General features: G+C 34.7%; 1 protein-coding gene across 3 annotated transcripts in view; it reads left to right on the top strand.

Annotated features, from left to right (window-relative positions):
- Nucleotides 1–25251, top strand: part of Agpat2 (1-Acylglycerol-3-phosphate O-acyltransferase 2) — a 333379-nt gene that overhangs the window by 196071 nt on the left and 112057 nt on the right. Inside the window, exon 1 of one of the 3 annotated variants that reach the window (XM_081765535.1) lies at nt 17091–17212. The exons of the other annotated variants lie outside the window; for them this stretch is intronic. The gene's annotated coding sequence lies outside the window, so the exon portion shown is untranslated. Of the gene's footprint in view, nt 1–17090; nt 17213–25251 lie in introns of those variants that run through there. 3 annotated transcript variants of the gene reach the window in all.

Consider the following 25251-nt stretch of genomic DNA (forward strand, 5'->3'; position numbering starts at 1 on the left):
AAAAAGATTTTAAATATCTCAGTATATAGTTACACTCTTTCTTAATAGAAAAACATAAACATCATAGTTTCAAATTAATTTTGAAAATTTACTGACAATGGACCACTTGCCAGAGAATCGCCCATCAAGGCATCATTACTTCCATTCAAAGCTCATTGCGGCTGTTCTGCGAGCCAAAGGTGAACATCAGTGATGATTTCAGATTCCTCCCGGGGGAAGAATTTCAATTCAGTAGGAGAGAAAACTAGTACCGCAAAAGTACTGGGAATCCACGTTTAGGGCGACAAAAGATATGACCTTGGAAGGAATTTCGTGGCTTCCCTGAAATCAGCATTGGTGAATATACCAAACCTTAGGTAAGGTATCATAACGTTTTGTCTGATGAGTATATATCTTTACTTAAGAATCTTATGTCTAGCATGAAGTCCATTTCTCAATTTAAGTTAGTGCTGGATTTCTCAACATTGGGGTCGCGACCCCTAGGAGGTTCGCGAGAAGGTTTCATGGGAGTCGCGAAGATAAGCAGAAGAGATACATATAATTAGAATTTAATACCAGAAAATACTTTTAAATGGAATTTTGAATTTTGTTCTGATATGTGTGTGAACCTGGCAGAACCCATTTTCGGAAATTAAAAATAAAACATGTAGATCGTTTGTTCATCGTTTGTTCACGATTGTTCACAAAAAATTTTCGTTTGTTCACGATTTATAAACAATTTATACGAAAAACAAAATGGGCGGTGCCAACTTCACGCAGCAGAACCCATTTTCAGAAATCGAAAATAAACCATGCAGATCGTTTGTTCATCGTTTGTTCACGATTGTTCACATAAAATTTTCGTTTGTTCACGATTTATAAACAATTTATACGAAAAACAAAATGGGCGGTGCCAACTTCACGCAGCAGAACCCATTTTCAGAAATCGAAAATAAACCATGCAGATCGTTTGTTCATCGTTTGTTCACGATTGTTCACATAAAATTTTCGTTTGTTCACGATTTATAAACAATTTATACGAAAAACAAAATGGGCGGTGCCAACTTCACGTACCTGAAAATTATTGGAAATCGAAAATAAACCATGCAGATCGTTTGTTCATCGTTTGTTCACGATTGTTCACATAAAATTTTCGTTTGTTCACGATTTATAAACAATTTATACGAAAAACAAAATGGGCGGTGCCAATTTCACGCAGCAGAACCCATTTTCAGAAATCAAAAATAAACCATGCAGATCGTTTGTTCATCGTTTGTTCACGATTGTTCACATAAAATTTTCGTTTGTTCACGATTTATAAACAATTTATACGAAAAACAAAATGGGCGGTGCCAACTTCACGCAGCAGAACCCATTTTCAGAAATCGAAAATAAACCATGCAGATCGTTTGTTCATCGTTTGTTCACGATTGTTCACATAAAATTTTCGTTTGTTCACGATTTATAAACAATTTATACGAAAAACAAAATGGGCGGTGCCAACTTCACGTACCTGAAAATTATTGGAAATCGAAAATAAACCACGCAGATCGTTTGTTCATCGTTTGTTCACGATTGTTCACATAAAATTTTCGTTTGTTCACGATTTATAAACAATTTATACGAAAAACAAAATGGGCGGTGCCAACTTCACGCAGCAGAACCCATTTCCAGAAATAAAAAATAAACCACGCAGATAGTTTGTTCATCGTTTGTTCACGATTGTTCACATAAAATTTTCGTTTGTTCACGATTTATAAACAATTTATACGAAAAACAAAATGGGCTGTGCCAACTTCACGTACCTGAAAATTATTGGAAATCGAAAACAAACCACGCAGATCGTTTGTTCATCGTTTGTTCACGATTGTTCACATAAAATTTTCGTTTGTTCACGATTTATAAACAATTTATACGAAAAACAAAATGGGCGGTGCCAACTTCACGTACCTGAAAATTATTGGAAATCGAAAATAAACCACGCAGATCGTTTGTTCATCGTTTGTTCACGATTGTTCACATAAAATTTTCGTTTGTTCACGATTTATAAACAATTTATACGAAAAACAAAATGGGCGATGCCAACTTCACGTACCTGAAAATTATTGGAAATCGAAAATAAACCATGCAGATCGTTTGTTCATCGTTTGTTCACGATTGTTCACATAAAATTTTCGTTTGTTCACGATTTATAAACAATTTATACGAAAAACAAAATGGGCGGTTCCAACTTCACGCAGCAGAACCCATTTTCAGAAATCAAAAATAAACCATGCAGATCGTTTGTTCATCGTTTGTTCACGATTGTTCACATAAAATTTTCGTTTGTTCACGATTTATAAACAATTTATACGAAAAACAAAATGGGCGGTGCCAACTTCACGCAGCAGAACCCATTTTCAGAAATCGAAAATAAACCATGCAGATCGTTTGTTCATCGTTTGTTCACGATTGTTCACATAAAATTTTCGTTTGTTCACGATTTATAAACAATTTATACGAAAAACAAAATGGGCGGTGCCAACTTCACGCAGCAGAACCCATTTTCAGAAATCGAAAATAAACCATGCAGATCGTTTGTTCATCGTTTGTTCACGATTGTTCACATAAAATTTTCGTTTGTTCACGATTTATAAACAATTTATACGAAAAACAAAATGGGCGGTGCCAACTTCACGTACCTGAAAATTATTGGAAATCGAAAATAAACCATGCAGATCGTTTGTTCATCGTTTGTTCACGAATGATTGTTCACATAAAATTTTCGTTTGTTCACGATTTATAAACAATTTATACGAAAAACAAAATGGGCGGTGCCAACTTCACGTACCTGAAAATTATTGGAAATCGAAAATAAACCACGCAGATCGTTTGTTCATCGTTTGTTCACGATTGTTCACATAAAATTTTCGTTTGTTCACGATTTATAAACAATTTATACGAAAAACAAAATGGGCGGTGCCAACTTCACGCAGCAGAACCCATTTTCACAAATAAAAAATAAACCATGCAGATCGTTTGTTCATCGTTTGTTCACATAAAATTTTCGTTTGTTCACGATTTATAAACAATTTATACGAAAAACAAAATGGGCGGTGCCAACTTCACGTACCTGAAAATTATTGGAAATCGAAAATAAACCACGCAGATCGTTTGTTCATCGTTTGTTCACGATTGTTCACATACAATTTTCGTTTGTTCACGATTTATAAACAATTTATACGAAAAACAAAATGGGCGGTGCCAACTTCACGTACCTGAAAATTATTGGAAATCGAAAACAAACCACGCAGATCGTTTGCTCATCGTTTGTTCACGATTGTTCACATAAAATTTTCGTTTGTTCACGATTTATATACAATTTATACGAAAAACAAAATGGGCGGTGCCAACTTCACGTACCTGAAAATTATTGGAAATCGAAAATAAACCACGCAGATCGTTTGTTCATCGTTTGTTCACGATTGTTCACATAAAATTTTCGTTTGTTCACGATTTATAAACAATTTATACGAAAAACAAAATGGGCGGTGCCAACTTCACGTACCTGAAAATTATTGGAAATCGAAAATAAACCATGCAGATCGTTTGTTCATCGTTTGTTCACGATTGTTCACATAAAATTTTCGTTTGTTCACGATTTATAAACAATTTATACGAAAAACAAAATGGGCGGTGCCAACTTCACGTACCTGAAAATTATTGGAAATCGAAAATAAACCATGCAGATCGTTTGTTCATCGTTTGTTCACGATTGTTCACATAAAATTTTCGTTTGTTCACGATTTATAAACAATTTATACGAAAAACAAAATGGGCGGTGCCAACTTCACGCAGCAGAACCCATTTTCAGAAATCGAAAATAAACCATGCAGATCGTTTGTTCATCGTTTGTTCACGATTGTTCACATAAAATTTTCGTTTGTTCACGATTTATAAACAATTTATACGAAAAACAAAATGGGCGGTGCCAACTTCACGTACCTGAAAATTATTGGAAATCGAAAATAAACCACGCAGATCGTTTGTTCATCGTTTGTTCACGATTGTTCACATAAAATTTTCGTTTGTTCACGATTTATAAACAATTTATACGAAAAACAAAATGGGCGGTGCCAACTTCACGCAGCAGAACCCATTTCCAGAAATAAAAAATAAACCATGCAGATCGTTTGTTCATCGTTTGTTCACGATTGTTCACATAAAATTTTCGTTTGTTCACGATTTATAAACAATTTATACGAAAAACAAAATGGGCGGTGCCAACTTCACGTACCTGAAAATTATTGGAAATCGAAAACAAACCACGCAGATCGTTGGTTCATCGTTTGTTCACGATTGTTCACATAAAATTTTCGTTTGTTCACGATTTATAAACAATTTATACGAAAAACAAAATGGGCGGTGCCAACTTCACGTACCTGAAAATTATTGGAAATCGAAAATAAACCACGCAGATCGTTTGTTCATCGTTTGTTCACGATTGTTCACATACAATTTTCGTTTGTTCACGATTTATAAACAATTTATACGAAAAACAAAATGGGCGGTGCCAACTTCACGTACCTGAAAATTATTGGAAATCGAAAACAAACCACGCAGATCGTTTGTTCATCGTTTGTTCACGATTGTTCACATAAAATTTTCGTTTGTTCACGATTTATATACAATTTATACGAAAAACAAAATGGGCGGTGCCAACTTCACGTACCTGAAAATTATTGGAAATCGAAAATAAACCACGCAGATCGTTTGTTCATCGTTTGTTCACGATTGTTCACATAAAATTTTCGTTTGTTCACGATTTATAAACAATTTATACGAAAAACAAAATGGGCGGTGCCAACTTCACGTACCTGAAAATTATTGGAAATCGAAAATAAACCATGCAGATCGTTTGTTCATCGTTTGTTCACGATTGTTCACATAAAATTTTCGTTTGTTCACGATTTATAAACAATTTATACGAAAAACAAAATGGGCGGTGCCAACTTCACGTACCTGAAAATTATTGGAAATCGAAAATAAACCATGCAGATCGTTTGTTCATCGTTTGTTCACGATTGTTCACATAAAATTTTCGTTTGTTCACGATTTATAAACAATTTATACGAAAAACAAAATGGGCGGTGCCAACTTCACGCAGCAGAACCCATTTTCAGAAATCGAAAATAAACCATGCAGATCGTTTGTTCATCGTTTGTTCACGATTGTTCACATAAAATTTTCGTTTGTTCACGATTTATAAACAATTTATACGAAAAACAAAATGGGCGGTGCCAACTTCACGTACCTGAAAATTATTGGAAATCGAAAATAAACCACGCAGATCGTTTGTTCATCGTTTGTTCACGATTGTTCACATAAAATTTTCGTTTGTTCACGATTTATAAACAATTTATACGAAAAACAAAATGGGCGGTGCCAACTTCACGCAGCAGAACCCACTTCCAGAAATAAAAAATAAACCATGCAGATCGTTTGTTCATCGTTTGTTCACGATTGTTCACATAAAATTTTCGTTTGTTCACGATTTATAAACAATTTATACGAAAAACAAAATGGGCGGTGCCAACTTCACGTACCTGAAAATTATTGGAAATCGAAAACAAACCACGCAGATCGTTTGTTCATCGTTTGTTCACGATTGTTCACATAAAATTTTCGTATGTTCACGATTTATAAACAATTTATACGAAAAACAAAATGGGCGGTGCCAACTTCAGGTACCAGAAAATTATTGGAAATCGAAAATAAACCACGCAGATCGTTTGTTCATCGTTTGTTCACGATTGTTCACATAAAATTTTCGTTTGTTCACGATTTATAAACAATTTATACGAAAAACAAAATGGGCGATGCCAACTTCACGTACCTGAAAATTATTGGAAATCGAAAATAAACCATGCAGATCGTTTGTTCATCGTTTGTTCACGATTGTTCACATAAAATTTTCGTTTGTTCACGATTTATAAACAATTTATACGAAAAACAAAATGGGCGGTGCCAACTTCACGTACCTGAAAATTATTGGAAATCGAAAATAAACCACGCAGATCGTTTGTTCATCGTTTGTTCACGATTGTTCACATACAATTTTCGTTTGTTCACGATTTTTAAACAATTTATACGAAAAACAAAATGGGCGGTGCCAACTTCACGTACCTGAAAATTATTGGAAATCGAAAACAATCCACGCAGATCGTTTGTTCATCGTTTGTTCACGATTGTTCACATAAAATTTTCGTTTGTTCACGATTTATATACAATTTATACGAAAAACAAAATGGGCGGTGCCAACTTCACGTACCTGAAAATTATTGGAAATCGAAAATAAACCACGCAGATCGTTTGTTCATCGCTTGTTCACGATTGTTCACATAAAATTTTCGTTTGTTCACGATTTATAAACAATTTATACGAAAAACAAAATGGGCGGTGCCAACTTCACGTACCTGAAAATTATTGGAAATCGAAAATAAACAATGCAGATCGTTTGTTCATCGTTTGTTCACGATTGTTCACATAAAATTTTCGTTTGTTCACGATTTATAAACAATTTATACGAAAAACAAAATGGGCGGTGCCAACTTCACGCAGCAGAACCCGTTTTCAGAAATCGAAAATAAACCATGCAGATCGTTTGTTCATCGTTTGTTCACGATTGTTCACATAAAATTTTCGTTTGTTCACGATTTATAAACAATTTATACGAAAAACAAAATGGGCGGTGCCAACTTCACGTACCTGAAAATTATTGGAAATCGAAAATAAACCACGCAGATCGTTTGTTCATCGTTTGTTCACGATTGTTCACATAAAATTTTCGTTTGTTCACGATTTATAAACAATTTATACGAAAAACAAAATGGGCGGTGCCAACTTCACGCAGCAGAACCCATTTCCAGAAATAAAAAAATAAACCATGCAGATCGTTTGTTCATCGTTTGTTCACGATTGTTCACATAAAATTTTCGTTTGTTCACGATTTATAAACAATTTATACGAAAAACAAAATGGGCGGTGCCAACTTCACGTACCTGAAAATTATTGGAAATCGAAAACAAACCACGCAGATCGTTTGTTCATCGTTTGTTCACGATTGTTCACATAAAATTTTCGTTTGTTCACGATTTATAAACAATTTATACGAAAAACAAAATGGGCGGTGCCAACTTCAGGTACCAGAAAATTATTGGAAATCGAAAATAAACCACGCAGATCGTTTGTTCATCGTTTGTTCACGATTGTTCACATAAAATTTTCGTTTGTTCACGATTTATAAACAATTTATACGAAAAACAAAATGGGCGGTGCCAACTTCACGCAGCAGAACCCATTTTCAGAAATCGAAAATAAACCATGCAGATCGTTTGTTCATCGTTTGTTCACGATTGTTCACATAAAATTTTCGTTTGTTCACAATTTATAAACAATTTATACGAAAAACAAAATGGGCGGTGCCAACTTCACGTACCTGAAAATTATTGGAAATCGAAAATAAACCATGCAGATCGTTTGTTCATCGTTTGTTCACGATTGTTCACATAAAATTTTCGTTTGTTCACGATTTATAAACAATTTATACGAAAAACAAAATGGGCGGTGCCAACTTCACGTACCTGAAAATTATTGGAAATCGAAAATAAACCATGCAGATCGTTTGTTCATCGTTTGTTCACGATTGTTCACATAAAATTTTCGTTTGTTCACGATTTATAAACAATTTATACGAAAAACAAAATGGGCGGTGCCAATTTCACGCAGCAGAACCCATTTTCAGAAATCAAAAATAAACCATGCAGATCGTTTGTTCATCGTTTGTTCACGATTGTTCACATAAAATTTTCGTTTGTTCACGATTTATAAACAATTTATACGAAAAACAAAATGGGCGGTGCCAACTTCACGCAGCAGAACCCATTTTCAGAAATCGAAAATAAACCATGCAGATCGTTTGTTCATCGTTTGTTCACGATTGTTCACATAAAATTTTCGTTTGTTCACGATTTATAAACAATTTATACGAAAAACAAAATGGGCGGTGCCAACTTCACGTACCTGAAAATTATTGGAAATCGAAAATAAACCACGCAGATCGTTTGTTCATCGTTTGTTCACGATTGTTCACATAAAATTTTCGTTTGTTCACGATTTATAAACAATTTATACGAAAAACAAAATGGGCGGTGCCAACTTCACGCAGCAGAACCCATTTCCAGAAATAAAAAATAAACCACGCAGATAGTTTGTTCATCGTTTGTTCACGATTGTTCACATAAAATTTTCGTTTGTTCACGATTTATAAACAATTTATACGAAAAACAAAATGGGCTGTGCCAACTTCACGTACCTGAAAATTATTGGAAATCGAAAACAAACCACGCAGATCGTTTGTTCATCGTTTGTTCACGATTGTTCACATAAAATTTTCGTTTGTTCACGATTTATAAACAATTTATACGAAAAACAAAATGGGCGGTGCCAACTTCACGTACCTGAAAATTATTGGAAATCGAAAATAAACCACGCAGATCGTTTGTTCATCGTTTGTTCACGATTGTTCACATAAAATTTTCGTTTGTTCACGATTTATAAACAATTTATACGAAAAACAAAATGGGCGATGCCAACTTCACGTACCTGAAAATTATTGGAAATCGAAAATAAACCATGCAGATCGTTTGTTCATCGTTTGTTCACGATTGTTCACATAAAATTTTCGTTTGTTCACGATTTATAAACAATTTATACGAAAAACAAAATGGGCGGTGCCAACTTCACGCAGCAGAACCCATTTTCAGAAATCAGAAATAAACCATGCAGATCGTTTGTTCATCGTTTGTTCACGATTGTTCACATAAAATTTTCGTTTGTTCACGATTTATAAACAATTTATACGAAAAACAAAATGGGCGGTGCCAACTTCACGCAGCAGAACCCATTTTCAGAAATCGAAAATAAACCATGCAGATCGTTTGTTCATCGTTTGTTCACGATTGTTCACATAAAATTTTCGTTTGTTCACGATTTATAAACAATTTATACGAAAAACAAAATGGGCGGTGCCAACTTCACGCAGCAGAACCCATTTTCAGAAATCGAAAATAAACCATGCAGATCGTTTGTTCATCGTTTGTTCACGATTGTTCACATAAAATTTTCGTTTGTTCACGATTTATAAACAATTTATACGAAAAACAAAATGGGCGGTGCCAACTTCACGCAGCAGAACCCATTTTCAGAAATCGAAAATAAACCATGCAGATCGTTTGTTCATCGTTCGTTCACGATTGTTCACATAAAATTTTCGTTTGTTCACGATTTATAAACAATTTATACGAAAAACAAAATGGGCGGTGCCAACTTCACGTACCTGAAAATTATTGGAAATCGAAAATAAACCATGCAGATCGTTTGTTCATCGTTTGTTCACGAATGATTGTTCACATAAAATTTTCGTTTGTTCACGATTTATAAACAATTTATACGAAAAACAAAATGGGCGGTGCCAACTTCACGTACCTGAAAATTATTGGAAATCGAAAATAAACCACGCAGATCGTTTGTTCATCGTTTGTTCACGATTGTTCACATAAAATTTTCGTTTGTTCACGATTTATAAACAATTTATACGAAAAACAAAATGGGCGGTGCCAACTTCACGCAGCAGAACCCATTTTCACAAATCAAAAATAAACCATGCAGATCGTTTGTTCATCGTTTGTTCACGATTGTTCACATAAAATTTTCGTTTGTTCACGATTTATAAACAATTTATACGAAAAACAAAATGGGCGGTGCCAACTTCACGTACCTGAAAATTATTGGAAATCGAAAATAAACCACGCAGATCGTTTGTTCATCGTTTGTTCACGATTGTTCACATACAATTTTCGTTTGTTCACGATTTATAAACAATTTATACGAAAAACAAAATGGGCGGTGCCAACTTCACGTACCTGAAAATTATTGGAAATCGAAAACAAACCACGCAGATCGTTTGTTCATCGTTTGTTCACGATTGTTCACATAAAATTTTCGTTTGTTCACGATTTATATACAATTTATACGAAAAACAAAATGGGCGGTGCCAACTTCACGTACCTGAAAATTATTGGAAATCGAAAATAAACCACGCAGATCGTTTGTTCATCGTTTGTTCACGATTGTTCACATAAAATTTTCGTTTGTTCACGATTTATAAACAATTTATACGAAAAACAAAATGGGCGGTGCCAACTTCACGCAGCAGAACCCATTTCCAGAAATAAAAAATAAACCATGCAGATCGTTTGTTCATCGTTTGTTCACATAAAATTTTCGTTTGTTCACGATTTATAAACAATTTATACGAAAAACAAAATGGGCGGTGCCAACTTCACGTACCTGAAAATTATTGGAAATCGAAAACAAACCACGCAGATCGTTTGTTCATCGTTTGTTCACGATTGTTCACATAAAATTTTCGTTTGTTCACGATTTATAAACAATTTATACGAAAAACAAAATGGGCGGTGCCAACTTCACGTACCAGAAAATTATTGGAAATCGAAAATAAACCACGCAGATCGTTTGTTCATCGTTTGTTCACGATTGTTCACATAAAATTTTCGTTTGTTCACGATTTATAAACAATTTATACGAAAAACAAAATGGGCGATGCCAACTTCACGTACCTGAAAATTATTGGAAATCGAAAATAAACCATGCAGATCGTTTGTTCATCGTTTGTTCACGATTGTTCACATAAAATTTTCGTTTGTTCACGATTTATAAACAATTTATACGAAAAACAAAATGGGCGGTGCCAACTTCACGCAGCAGAACCCATTTTCAGAAATCAAAAATAAACCATGCAGATCGTTTGTTCATCGTTTGTTCACGATTGTTCACATAAAATTTTCGTTTGTTCACGATTTATAAACAATTTTTACCAAAAAGAGTATATATAGTAGCATCTTCATGTACCTAGAAATATAGTGGAAGTTGCAAATAAAGTGTCCAGGAGAATTTAAAATTATTTTTATATATAAACCTTGACAACCGATGTTATATTCCGGTTTTGACGGGAAGTTTGGTACAGCCACATATGTAGCAGAAGACATCAGGCTTAGTTATGCATCTGTATTTAGTTGAAGAAGCCATGATCCAATTGGAAGACTGGAAAAAGAGTGTGTTAAGAACGTATGCAGACGAATCATCTTTAAGAAGCAAAAATTAAACAACTTTCTTAGTTCTTGTGAATCCATATATTTTATTACATCATTTAGTCCTGTTAAAATTTATTTGAGAAAATAAAAACAACAATCACCATCTGGCAAATATGAGATGCATTTGATAAAGTAAAAGAACGTGCCTGAAAGTTGACCCCCGTGAAGTTAGCGACCAAAAGTTTAATAAATCGATATTTTTTTAGAGTTCTGAGTAGCACTCAAAGAGTTCTAGAGTTCTTGCGAGGTTAGACCAATAGTTCTGGGTAAATAAAGATTTTATAGCGATTTTAAAGTTTCGGTGCTAACTTCACGCAACACCAAAAATCTTAAAATGTCTATATTTTTTTTAGAGTTCTGAGTAGCACTCAAAGAGTTCTAGAGTTTTTGCTAGGTTAGACCAATAGTTCTGGGTAAATAAAGATTTTATAGCGATTTTAAATTGTCGCTGATAACTTCATTCAAAACCGAAAATCTTAAAATGTCTTTATGTATTTAGAATTGTCAGTAGCACTTGAAGAGTTCTAAAGTTTCTCATGAAAATTTAGAACAATTCTCGCAAAATAAGGGAATAAATGGGAAATAAATGTTTCGTCACAATTTACTGACCACACATGCATTCGGTACAAATCATTAACAACTATATAACACGTGCCTAATAAAATTTAAACAATGTTACCCAAAACATAGGAATCGACAAGTGCTACTCAAAACTCTCATCAGAACTCCATTTCATCACGAAGTAAAAGAGTTCTAACACCTTGCTCACAGTCGGCTTGCGAGCGTCCCATAAATTGTTAATCTAATTTTTTTATAGAATATTTTAATATGAGCTTGAGTAGTGCTAGTCAGAACTCTCATCGGAACTCTATTTCATTGCGAAATAAAAGAGTTCTATCACCTTGTTCAGAGTCTGTTTGCGAGTGGCGCATAAATTGTTAATTTAAATTGTTAGAAATAAATATTTAACCATTCTACCAACAGAACCCTGTAGAACTTTACGAGTGCTACTCGGAACTCTTACCCAGCACCAAAATGTACAGTACCAAAATGTACTACATCCACATATAAAACCAGAAGGTACCATATCCATAATTTCTAAAATTTTAAATATTTTATTAAAAATTACTAATTACATGTATTCACCGAATTATGTATCATAAAAATAAATTGTAAAATATTCTACCTACATGAAACTGAATCACCATTCTACAGCAAAATTTAATGATCATATTTGTTTTTTCTATTTCCTTTAAAAATTCCTAACTGTGATATAGTACATTTTAGAAACAAGCTCCTCAGTTGTTGATTTAAGTTGCTATAAAATAAAAAGTTAACCATTCTCGGATAGGAAACAGCACAATCTTCAAGTATTGACTAATGGGCATTATCGTATATTTTGTGACCTGTTTATAATTTTAAAAAAGTAATTTTGTCGCCCGACTTTTTTGTTAACAATGTCAACAACAATTCTTGTGTTTAACAATGTCAACAAGAACTGCAGCAAATACCATAAAAATACTATATATATTGTTTCCGTTTATTGTTTATTCCTTTTATATAGAAAAAAATGAAATTTACATTGACAATATAATAAAATAAATTTTCAGCTGAAATTGTATACGTAGCGGAAGTAGTAGCTTAAGATGACCATCAAGTGGTCCACATAGTTTCGCCTTAGAAATTATCTCATTCTAGTAAAAGGTACAATTATTATTTTTATACAAAATTATCACATATTAAATGCAAGTAGTGTTATCTAAAAATATTTTTACATACTACACTGAAGAATGGTTGAATTAAGCCCAATGAAAATTTAATTATTTTTTATTCTAACAAAATGAAATCAGTCCGTTAACTTATTATACTCTCTTATATAGACATTTTAAGATTTTTGGTGTTGCGTCAAGTTAGCACCGAAACTTTAAAATCGCTATAAAATCTTAATTTACCCAGAACTATTGGTCTAACCTAGCAAGAACTCTAGAACTCTTTGAGTGCTACTCAGAACTCTAAAAAAATATCGATTTATTAAACTTTTGGTCGCTAACTTCACGGGGGTCTGAAGTTGGCCTCCCTACTTCTCTCAAACTACGCCAAATGTCGCACATCGTTAGTGTATCGTTAATGCACGTTAGTGCAAGAATTATCATTAGTGCTATCGCACTTTACGAGTTATTGCAGTTTTTTTTAAATTTAAGATTGAATACCCATCAATATGCAGACAGATCTGCACCAAACGTATCACATCGTTAGTGCATCATTATTATACTAAAACGCACTAAGCACTAACGTTATTATTACCATATTTTGGGATGTATTTAAGATTTGGGGTGAGGGATATGAAATATCACATTCCATACAAATTAACGTAGAAACATGGAGTTAACGGCCACCGCCAGTGTATCATTAGTGCATTTTAAACGCACTAAGCACTAACGTTTTTATTACCATATTTTGAGATTTATTCAAGATTTGGAGGAGGGATATGAAATATCACATTCCATACAAATATACGTAGGAACTTGGGGTTAACAGCAACCGTTAGTTCATCGTTAGTACACGCACTAAGCACTAACGTTAGCGTTATAACATTTTGGGATTTTTGGTGGGGGTACAACTTCAGAAATATCAAATTCCATACAAACTGTTAGTGTTTTCTACAAGTACTAACGATGTATAATAGCACTAATTTTTTATACTAATGAATAGCATTAATTTTTTCGTGAATGCTTGAAGTGGGGATCGGGTTCACGCTGACCACCAAAGATATTTTCCTTGTAGCACCTACACTAATAAAGCACTAACATTAGGAGTTGGTGCACGAAGAAGTACTAACGATGCACTAACGATTGCACTAGAAGAGGTCATTAGTGCTTTTGAATTTGGCGGAAATTTGACGCAATGAAAAATATCCCATAAATTTCTTTTGTGAGTTTCATAATATGTAATTGGCCATAACTGCATTAATAGTGAAGCACTATCAAAACTGCTAGTGATATCTAGGAGCACTAACGATGCATTAACGAATGGCACTAATTTTTTCGTTAGTACTTTAAGTGGCTGGGCCAGCGTAAACTTGTTCCCACAAAAGATTTTCACTGGTAGCACCTACACTAATGAAGCACTAACGACGTCCACGAACTTGGCCCCCACATGATGCACTAACGATAATTTAATGTCAATCGTTAGCGAATCGTTAGTGCTTCTTAGTGCATCAACGACTAAAGTTAGTTCTTCATTAGTGTACGTGCTACAAATAGAAACCTTTTGGGAGGCCAAGTTTACGCTGCCCCAGCTACTTCAGGCACTAACGAAAAAATTTGTGCCATTCGTTAGTGCATTCTTAGTGCTTCTTACTGCGCCAACACCTAACGCTAGTACTTGATGGGTGTAAGTGCTAGTTAGAAAACCTTTGGGGGCCAGCGTGAACTTGGCTCCAACTTTAAGTACTAAAGGAAATAGTGCTCCTAGAAAATACTAAAGTTCGTTAATGCTTCACTATTAGTGTAGTTATGACGAATTATATGTCACGAAACTCACATAAGAAATTTATGTAGAATTTTTCACTGCATCAAATTTTCGCAAAATTCAAGGCAATAATGATCTCTTCTTGTGCAATCGTTAGTGCTTCTTTGTGCACCAACCCCTAACGTTAGTGCTTCATAAGTGTAGGTGCTACAAGTAAAATATTTTTGGTGGTCAGCTTGAACTTGTCCCACTTCAAGCGATAACGAAAAATTTGGTGCAATTCGTTAGTGCATTCTTACTGTTAGTGCTTCTAGAAAGCACTAACAGTTTGTATGGAATTGATAATTCTGAAGGAGTGCCCCACCAAAAATCTTGCAAAAATCCAAAATATGGTAACACTAACAGTGTTTAGTGCGTTTAAGTGTACTAACGATGGCCTAACAGTTGCCATTAACCAAATGTTTCTACATCAATTTGAATGGAATTTAATATTTCTGAAGTTGACCTCCACCAAAAATCTCAAATAAATCTCAAAATATGGTAACATTAACGTTAGTTCTTAGTGCGTTTTAGTGCACTAATGATGCACTAACGGTGTGATAAGTTTGGTGAAAATCTGTCTTCATAACGATGGGCGGGAGAATAATTTAATATGAAGTTAGGCCTCGCACCAAAATCTTCAATAACTCGTAAAATCGATAGCACTAACGTTAGTTCTTAGTGCACTAACGATGCACTAACGATGTGCGACGTTTGGTGTAATTTGGGAGAAGTGAGGGGGCCAACTTCAGGCACGTCTTAAAAGATTATTCTTCCTAGTTAACGTCAATAAATTACTTTAACCATTGTTGATATTATTATTATTATTATTATTATTATTATTATTATTATTATTATTATTATTATAGTGCCACTACTAGTAGTTGTTGGTTTTGGCTGTTGAGAGCAATGACAGGATTACTTCAGATTACAGTACAAATTGATAAACTACTGACACAGAGGTAAAAACATTTACGCAACATGCCAAAGTTTCTCCGGAAAGATTACAAGTTTGAAATTGCATGAAAACTGTAGCATTACAGGAAAACGGATTTCAAATTTGAAATCACCGATGACAATACATACAAAAAACAATGTAACACAAAAAGAGAAGGAAAATATTACCCAGTGCAGATTCTTACGTTCTTTGTGCAAGAATTCGGTTAGAATTCTAATTGCACTGTAAGATAACTAACTTCTCATTGAATTTCGAAGTGGAAAGGGGAAGTTATATTTAGGGATGTAGGATTTAGATTTCTGGGCTTTGGCCATTTAGCTCATTACGTAAGAAGGATGACGTCCCTCGACGAGCACACTATCCGGAGAAAGGGAAGGAAGAAAGGAATCTGTAAGTTAGGACTACCCCGGCGTTTGCCTGGTGTGAATGAGGAAACTCTCATTGTGGATTGCTGGCCTGGAAAAGCTTTTTCTACCGAGTGCCTCACCAGGAATCGAACCCGGGACCGCACGCATCGAAGACGAGAGCATTGGTGGCTACGCTACTCGGGTCGCAATAATGAAAATATATGAGTATCCCCTAAAAATTATTTTAATTTGATTTAAGTTCAGCATCCTTTTCAGCAGCGAGGCTACGTGAGATTTGGACCTGTGGCTTTACGTGGGATCCGAACTACATGAGCTACGAGCTACCGCCGAAAATCGAACACGGGTCTCCCATGCAAAAGGCACGTACGCTTACCGCTTAGCCACGAGGGAGCTCCGCAGTAAAAGAAAGTGAACAAGATTATATTTGAGTATTATTGACTATTCAATACAATACACATTCGCCTTTCTCTGGAGCTCCTCGTGGCTATTCGGTTAGTATATGCGACTTTGGCGTGGGAGACCCGGGTTCGATTGCCGGCGGGAGCTTATGTGGTTGGGATCCCACATTAAGCTGTAGATCCAAGTCTCATATAGCCTCGATGCTGAAAGGGACAAAAAAGACAAAAAAACGGCATGAGCGTGAGCCAGGAAGAACGCATTTTCGGAAATTCAAAATAAACCATGTAGATCGCTTGTTTATCGTTTCTTCACGATTGTTAACATAAAGTTCTTTTGTTTGTAGAGAAATTTTCTATGATCGAAATTCACTCAGCAAACTTTAGGTACGAGGTATAGGCATAGCTGTTTGTCCTTGAAGCAGGCACGAAACTAGAGGGAGGGCTAGGAGGAGCCTGGCCCGGACCTAAACTTTTCGAGGCCCCTCTAGACCTCAACACAAAATACTATTACTAACACAGAAACACAGTTTAGACATTTCTAAGATAATTTTTAATGACTTGGCCCCCCCTAACATATCCTGGCACCTCCAAACCTCTATAACTGGTTTCGGGCCTGTCTCGAAGAATTCTGTCTTAGCCGAAGAAAGCTTATTTCGTCTTGTAGGCTCTCTAACTACAAAGAAGGACTGAAGAATACAACTTACCGACCCGCAGCTTAGATTAAAATATCTGACTTAGGAACGGCTTAATAAAGAGGGTAACCGAGGTAAAAATGGAGGAGGAAGTGTAAGTACACTATTTTTTAAATAACCTATTTTCAAATTTGTATGTTGTTGTAAACTTTAAAGATATTAGGATAAGTAAAGATACGAATGTTAAGGAAAGAGATGCTTTAGTATTTCAGAATGGTTCTAAACTAAAATACCCCCTTCTTTGCATATAGCCGTGTTTATGTATAAACTGAGTTAGTCTACTATAAATTAAAATTTCTTTTACAGCGTAGGTGTGGAGAAAAATTCAGAGAGTTAGCCGGGTTGAACGGAAAGCTAATGATTTGATATTAACAGTGAGTTATAAGAGAACAACTTTTGATGTAATTATAAAGATAAAGGAAAACTGAGTTAGACATTGGTAGCCTTATGCAGAGTCCTTTTTACACATGATTAGTGCCATACTAAAGAATTCGACTAACATATGTTTCATGCAGTAGTCAGAGTTTAGTATGACGCTAATCACACGTCAAAACGACTCTGTATAAGGCCCTGGCTGACATGGAACTGTATTATGAAGGACATGCAGGGGTATAGCCATTTGGGGCCCATCGGACCCAGGCCCCCAAAATAATTTCCTAGGCCTTCAAATGGTCAGCTTTTAAAACATCGTCGTAAGATTATCTCACTTCGGTCATTTAAAAATAACAAAGTTTACATATATTTAATTAATAATTTACAGTAAACTTTTAATTACGTCAAGTTGGCCACCACACTTCTAGCCACCACACTAATATTAACAAATTTTTGTGCTCAATTTGTGCTAATTTATGCTGCAGTTATCAGAATTTGTGCTACAATAGTTACGGAACTAAGTGAAAAAGAAAGTTGGTCGCCAATTTGATGTCAAGATAGCGACCACATTGTGAAAAACAATTCTTACCATAGAGATATTAACAAATTATTTTGTGCTCAATTTGTGCTGATTTATCCTGCAGTTATTAACATTTTTTGCTACAATAATTACAAAATGAAGAAAACACAAAACAGGTTGGTCGCCAAACTGACGACCAGTTAGCTACCACATCGCGGAAAAACAATCCAAAACGCACTATACCAAGAACTTATTTTGTGCTCAATTTGTGCTAATATATCTGCAGATTTTAGAATGTGTTCCGCAATAGTTACACAATAAAATAGAAAAAAAAGTTGGTCGCCAAATTGACGTCAAGTTAGCGACCACATTGTGAAAACCAACCCCTACAATACAGATATTAACAAAAAATTTTGTGGTCAATTTATGCTGAATTATGCTGCAGTCATTAGAACTTTTTCCTGCAATAATTACAGAATGAAGAAAAAACGAAACCGGTTGGACACCAAGATGACGTCCAGCTAGGAAGGGAAATATTAAAATTTCAGCGACCACTCTTTCTACATTTGAAAGAGAAAATTAATGCTTGCGATGGAATTGTCTTCCGATGCTTGTATTTGTGCCGCACAAAGCAGAATTTGTGCTCGTACAGTTAATTAGATGCAAGGCTTTAATAAAAAGAAAAGGGAAATATTAAAATTTCAGTGACCACCCTTTCTACACTTGAAAGAGGAAATTAATGCTTCCGATGGAAGTGTCTTCCGATGCTTGTATTTGTGCAGCACAAAGCAGAATTTGTGCTCACACAGTTAATTGGATACAAGGCATTAATAAAAAATAGAGGGAAATATTAAAATTTCAGCGACCACCCTTTCTACACTTAAAGGAGGAAATTAATGTTTGTGATGGAAGTGTCTCTCGATACATCGCAAGCATTAATTTCCTCTTCAAGTGTAGAAATGGTGGTCGCTTAAATTTTAATATTTCCCTCTACTTTTTATTAATGCCTTGTATCTAATTAACTGTGCGAGCAGAAATTCAGCTTTGTGCTGCACAAATACAAGCATCGGAAGACACTTCCATCGCAAGCATTAATTTTCTCTTTTAAGTGTAGAAAGGGTCGCCGCTGAAATTTTAATATTTCATTCTATTTTTATTAATGCTTTGTATCTAATTAACTTTGCGAGCTCAAATTCTGCTTTGTGCTGCACAAATACAAGCATCGAAAGACACTTACATCGCAAGCATAAATTTCCTCTTTCAAGTGTAGAAAAGGTGGTCACTGAAATTTTAATATTTCCCTCTACTTTTTATTAATACCTTGTATCTAATTAACTGTACGAGCACAAATTCTGCTTTGTGCTTCACAAATACAAGCATCGAGAGACACTTCCATCGCAAGCATTAATTTTCTCTTTCAAGTGTAGAAAAGGTGGTCACTGAAATTTTAATATTTCCCTGTACTTTTTATTAATACCTTGTATCTAATTAACTGTACGAGCACAAATTCTGCTTTGTGCTTCACAAATACAAGCATCGAGAGACACTTCCATCGCAAGCATTAATTTTCTCTTTCAAGTGTAGAAAAGGTGGTCACTGAAATTTTAATATTTCCCTCTACTTTTTATTAATACCTTGTATCTAATTAACTGTACGAGCACAAATTCTGCTTTGTGCTTCACAAATACAAGCATCGAGAGACACTTCCATCGCAAGCATTAATTTTCTCTTTCAAGTGTAGAAAAGGTGGTCACTGAAATTTTAATATTTCCCTCTACTTTTTATTAATACCTTGTATCTAATTAACTGTACGAGCACAAATTCTGCTTTGTGCTTCACAAATACAAGCATCGAGAGACACTTCCATCGCAAGCATTAATTTTCTCTTTCAAGTGTAGAAAGTGTTGTCGCTGAAATTTGAAAATTTCCCGCTTTTTTTTTTAAGGCCTTGTATCTAGGTAACTCTGCGAGCATAAATTCTGCTTTATGCTGCACAGATATAAGCATTGGAAGGCAATGCCATCGCAAGTATTAATTTCTTCTTTCAAGTGTAGAAAGGGTGGTCGCTGAAATTTTAATACTTCCCTCTATTTTTTACGAATGCCTTGTATCTAATTAACTGCGAGCACAAATTCTGCTTTTTCTGCACAAATACAAGCATCAAGAGAGACTTCCATCTCAAGCATTAATTTCCTCTTTCAAGTGTAGAAAAGGCGGTCGCTTAATTATAATATTTCCCTCTACTTTTTATTAATGCCTTGTATCTAATTAACTGTGTGAGCACAAATTCTGCTTTTTCTGCACAAATACAAGCATCGAGAGACACTTCCATTGCAAGCATTAATTTCCTCTTTCAAGTTTAGAAAGGTGGTCGCAGAAATTTTATAATTCCCTCTACTTTTTATTAATGCCTTGTATCTAATTAACTGTGTGAGCACAAATTCTGCTTTGTGCTGCACAAATACAAGCATCGGGAGACATTTCCATCGGAAGCATTAATTTCCTCTTTCAAGTGTAGAAAGGATGGTCGCTGAAATTTTAATATTTCCCTCTACTTTTTATTAATGCCTTGTATCTAATTAACTGTGCGGGCACAAATTCTGATTTGTGCTGCACAAATACAAGCATCGAGAGACACTTCTATCGCACGCATTAATTTCCTCTTTTAAGTGTAGAAAGGGTGGTCACTGAAATTTTAATATTTCCCTTCCTAGCTGGACGTCATCTTGGTGTGCAACCGGTTTCATTTTTTCTTCATTCTGTAATTATTGCAGCAAAAACTTCTAATAACTGCAGCATAAATCAGCACAAATTGAGCACAAATTTTTTTGTTAATATCTGTATTATAGGGGTTGGTTTTCACAATGTGGTCGCTAACTTGACGTCAATTTGGCGACCAACTTTCTTTTCTATTCTATTGTGTAACTATTGCGGAACACATTCTAAAATCTGCAGATATATTAGCACAAATTGAGCACAAAATAAGTTCTTGGTATAGTGCGTTTTGGATTGTTTTTCCGCGATGTGGTAGCTAACTGGTCGTCAGTTTGGCGACCAACCTGTTTTGTGTTTTCTTCATTTTGTAATTATTGTAGCAAAAAATGTTAATAACTGCAGGATGAATCAGCACAAATTGAGCACAAAATAATTTGTTAATATCTCTATGGTAAGAATTGTTTTTCACAATGTGGTCACTATCTTGACATCAAATTGGCGACCAACTTTCTTTTTCACTTAGTTCCGTAACTATTGTAGCATAAATTCTGATAACTGCAGCATAAATTAGCACAAATTGAGCACAAACAATTTGTTAATATTAGTGTATGAACTGAGATATAGCTATTAATAAAATAATTATTGTGATTTTCAGTCATGAATAATAAATATTTTGGTCAAGAAATCTTAGAGAAATTGAGTAAAATTTCAAAGAAAATCAGCCTTATGTAGATAGGTTCTGTGTACAGTGGGCTACAGAAATTCTTGAAGTACAAAATCCGTTATAGTATAGGAAAATTAGGGTTGGAGACGGAAAAAAAATATTAGAAAGCAAATTTTCATTTCAACACATTCTATGGACTCTCTTGGTACTCCACACAAAAGTCCTAAAAAGTCCCACGTGAGCAACCGCCTGAAATTACGTCATCAATATGGCGGCCACGCAACTACGACTACTTATGCTTATGCGGTAATATCTCATCACGGAACTGAGATACAAACTTTGTTCTGGTGCCAAATTAAAGACAAGGCATTGTGTAAGTGATTTCAGCGAATATCATAATTACGTGTTGCCGCCATTTTTAAATATGGCGGTTATTATCTTAAAAATTAATTTTCTCCGTTTCATTTTATTTGTTTTATAGTACGTTACTATGAAACTATCAGATATACGAAATAACACCTCGAAATAAACGTTATAGAGTGGAGCCTCACCTTTCTAAAGATACCAATATTATTTCTGTATTTTAACAATTAAGCGAACAACTCCATTTTCTGTAGCGGTGCGTGAAGTTGGCGCCGCCCATTTTGTTTTACGTATAAATTGTTTATAAATCGTGAACTAACGAAAATTTTGTGAAAAATCGTGAAAAAAGAAAGTTTTATGTGAACAATCGAGAACAAACGATCTGCATGGTTTATTTTCGATTTCCAATAATTTTCAGGTACGTGAAGTTGGCATCGCCCATTTTGTTTTTCGTATAAATTGTTTATAAATCGTGAACAAACGAAAATTTTATGTGAACAATCGTGAACAAACGATGAACAAACGATCTGCGTGGTTTATTTTCGATTTCCAATAATTTTCAGGTACGTGAAGTTGGCACCGCCCATTTTGTTTTTCGTATAAATTGTTTATAAATCGTGAACAAACGAAAATTTTATGTGAACAATCGTGAACAAACGATGAACAAACGATCTGCGTGGTTTGTTTTCGATTTCCAATAATTTTCAGGTACGTGAAGTTGGCACCGCCCATTTTGTTTTTCGTATAAATTGTTTATAAATCGTGAACAAACGAAAATTTTATGTGAACAATCGTGAACAAACGATGAACAAACGATCTGCATGGTTTATTTTCGATTTCTGAAAATGGGTTCTGCTGCGTGAAGTTGGCACCGCCCATTTTGTTTTTCGTATAAATTGTTTATAAATCGTGAACAAACGAAAATTTTATGTGAACAATCGTGAACAAACGATGAACAAACGATCTGCATGGTTTATTTTTGATTTCTGAAAATGGGTTCTGCTGCGTGAAGTTGGCACCGCCCATTTTGTTTTTCGTATAAATTGTTTATAAATCGTGAACAAACGAAAATTTTATGTTAACAATCGTGAACAAACGATGAACAAACGATCTGCATGGTTTATTTTCGATTTCCAATAATTTTCAGGTACGTGAAGTTGGCATCGCCCATTTTGTTTTTCGTATAAATTGTTTATAAATCGTGAACAAACGAAAATTTTATGTGAACAATCGTGAACAAACGATGAATAAACGATCTGCGTGGTTTATTTTCGATTTCCAATAATTTTCTGGTACGTGAAGTTGGCACCGCCCATTTTGTTTTTCGTATAAATTGTTTATAAATCGTGAACAAACGAAAATTTTATGTGAACAATCGTGAACAAACGATGAACAAACGATCTGCGTGGTTTGTTTTCGATTTCCAATAATTTTCAGGTACGTGAAGTTGGCACCGCCCATTTTGTTTTTCGTATAAATTGTTTATAAATCGTGAACAAACGAAAATTTTATGTGAACAATCGTGAACAAACGATGAACAAACGATCTGCATGGTTTATTTTTTATTTCTGGAAATGGGTTCTGCTGCGTGAAGTTGGCACCGCCCATTTTGTTTTTCGTATAAATTGTTTATAAATCGTGAACAAACGAAAATTTTATGTGAACAATCGTGAACAAACGATGAACAAACGATCTGCGTGGTTTATTTTCGATTTCCAATAATTTTCAGGTACGTGAAGTTGGCACCGCCCATTTTGTTTTTCGTATAAATTGTTTATAAATCGTGAACAAACGAAAATTTTATGTGAACAATCGTGAACAAACGATGAACAAACGATCTGCATGGTTTATTTTTGATTTGTGAAAATGGGTTCTGCTGCGTGAAGTTGGCACCGCCCATTTTGTTTTTCGTATAAATTGTTTATAAATCGTGAACAAACGAAAATTTTATGTGAACAATCGTGAACAAACGATGAACAAACGATCTGCGTGGTTTATTTTCGATTTCCAATAATTTTCAGGTACGTGAAGTTGGCACCGCCCATTTTGTTTTTCGTATAAATTGTTTATAAATCGTGAACAAACGAAAATTTTATGTGAACAATCATTCGTGAACAAACGATGAACAAACGATCTGCATGGTTTATTTTCGATTTCCAATAATTTTCAGGTACGTGAAGTTGGCACCGCCCATTTTGTTTTTCGTATAAATTATTTATAAATCGTGAACAAACGAAAATTTTATGTGAACAATCGTGAACAAACGATGAACAAACGATCTGCATGGTTTATTTTCGATTTCCAATAATTTTCAGGTACGTGAAGTTGGCATCGCCCATTTTGTTTTTCGTATAAATTGTTTATAAATCGTGAACAAACGAAAATTTTATGTGAACAATCGTGAACAAACGATGAACAAACGATCTGCGTGGTTTATTTTCGATTTCCAATAATTTTCAGGTACGTGAAGTTGGCACCGCCCATTTTGTTTTTCGTATAAATTGTTTATAAATCGTGAACAAACGAAAATTTTATGTGAACAATCGTGAACAAACGATGAACAAACGATCTGCGTGGTTTGTTTTCGATTTCCAATAATTTTCAGGTACGTGAAGTTGGCACCGCCCATTTTGTTTTTCGTATAAATTGTTTATAAATCGTGAACAAACGAAAATTTTATGTGAACAATCGTGAACAAACGATGAACAAACGATCTGCATGGTTTATTTTTTATTTCTGGAAATGGGTTCTGCTGCGTGAAGTTGGCACCGCCCATTTTGTTTTTCGTATAAATTGTTTATAAATCGTGAACAAACGAAAATTTTATGTGAACAATCGTGAACAAACGATGAACAAACGATCTGCGTGGTTTATTTTCGATTTCCAATAATTTTCAGGTACGTGAAGTTGGCACGCCCATTTTGTTTTTCGTATAAATTGTTTATAAATCGTGAACAAACGAAAATTTTATGTGAACAATCGTGAACAAACGATGAACAAACGATCTGCATGGTTTATTTTCGATTTCCAATAATTTTCAGGTACGTGAAGTTGGCACCGCCCATTTTGTTTTTCGTATAAATTGTTTATAAATCGTGAACAAACGAAAATTTTATGTGAACAATCGTGAACAAACGATGAACAAACGATCTGCGTGGTTTATTTTCGATTTCCAATAATTTTCAGGTACGTGAAGTTGGCACGCCCATTTTGTTTTTCGTATAAATTGTATATAAATCGTGAACAAACGAAAATTTTATGTGAACAATCGTGAACAAACGATGAACAAACGATCTGCGTGGTTTGTTTTCGATTTCCAATAATTTTCAGGTACGTGAAGTTGGCACCGCCCATTTTGTTTTTCGTATAAATTGTTTATAAATCGTGAACAAACGAAAATTTTATGTGAACAATCGTGAACAAACGATGAACAAACGATCTGCGTGGTTTATTTTCGATTCCCAATAATTTTCAGGTACGTGAAGTTGGCACCGCCCAT

This window comes from Thermobia domestica, chromosome 7 (genome assembly GCF_964235325.1).
Source record: "Thermobia domestica chromosome 7, izTheDome1.hap1.1, whole genome shotgun sequence".
Lineage (NCBI taxonomy): Eukaryota > Metazoa > Arthropoda > Insecta > Zygentoma > Lepismatidae > Thermobia > Thermobia domestica.